This window comes from Pteropus vampyrus, unplaced genomic scaffold (genome assembly GCF_000151845.1).
Source record: "Pteropus vampyrus isolate Shadow unplaced genomic scaffold, Pvam_2.0 Scaffold329, whole genome shotgun sequence".
Lineage (NCBI taxonomy): Eukaryota > Metazoa > Chordata > Mammalia > Chiroptera > Pteropodidae > Pteropus > Pteropus vampyrus.
Window position 1 is genome coordinate 734278 of NW_011889110.1, and position 1331 is coordinate 735608.

The window sequence follows — 1331 nt, forward strand, 5'->3', positions numbered from 1 at the left end:
TTTTGCCCAGAGTCTGAGCTCAGCCTGAGGCATGGAGGACTGGTTAGAAGCCTCCGTGCATTCTGCACCTCCTCCAGACCCAGTCCACGTGGCCCCTCCAGTCCTTCCTCTCTCATGGGCCCCAACCTCTTCAGTCCCCCAAAACTAGGTCAGAGGCTGACGGCCATGCGGTCGGGTTGCACTTCAGGCACCCCAAGTCCATCTGTCTTTAGAGACAGATCCACTGAGAGAAAAAAGGACTTGCCCACAATCATAAAAGCCTTCTTAAATTTGGAGTCTGGGCAAGGGGACTCGGAGAAGGTGTGACGGTGCATCCCCTCAGATGGGGCCAGCAACTGTGACCCTCTTCCCCTGAGGCCCGACCTCGCTTTCACGCCCGTCCTCCCCTCCCGTATTTGGACACTTGAGTCTGGGACTCTGGGTGGCAGAACCAACCGAGTCCTTCTTTGCTGGGAGGTGACACCCAGCAAGGCCTCGGAGTGGGCCAGCGAGTCATGCCATGCTCTTCAAGAGGGGAAAGGCCCCTTGTCCCCTCAGAGACAGTAGTCCTGGGGAGGTATAGAGGATGTGGCTTTAAGACACGAGAGGACCCATGTAGGTAGTGTCACCCACCCCGCGGCCCACCTTCCCCCACTGTCCAAGCACATGATTTTGGGACCAAGAGCTAAGAGGGCCCTGTTGGCAGAAGCTCGTATCCAGCAAACTGCCCCTTCCCCTCCCTGCCGTCCAGTTTCCCATCGGTCCTGGTGATTCATAAAAGGGCAGCACCAAGTGGAAGAAGCTGGGGAAGGAAAAGAAAGCCTGGAATGATGGAGTCCTCCTGTAGCTTCCCTTCCCGACCTACGAACTCCTCAGCACCCTGTCCTCTCCCCCTCCAGGGACTGAACTGGGGTCTTTGGCGGGAGCCCAGAAGGACAGAGACGGTGTGTGGGTCGGCAGGCAGACAAACGCTGGCTTAATGAGACCAAAGTCCTGGGTTCAAGCTTTGGGTTCCAGTGCCTTGCCCCCACCCGGCCTGAAGCCACTGACCCCTGTGCAGGTAAGGGAGGCAGCATCCGCTTAGGGTGCTATGGCCTGGCCTCGGGCCCAGCAGTAGGCACAGGCACCCTGCTTTCCATTCAGATTTGAGAGCGGCCCTCCTATACCCCGCCCACAGAGACACCGCACCCCTGCACCTAAGCTGCTTCTTTCCCCTGCAACACATACTCACGCACACACGCACGCACACACACGCACGCACACACTCCTCCCTGAGCCCTCTAGCCCTCTGAATCAGGGACAGGTAGGAAACAAACAGACTGACGGCAGTAGGTAACCCACACATGCCTGGG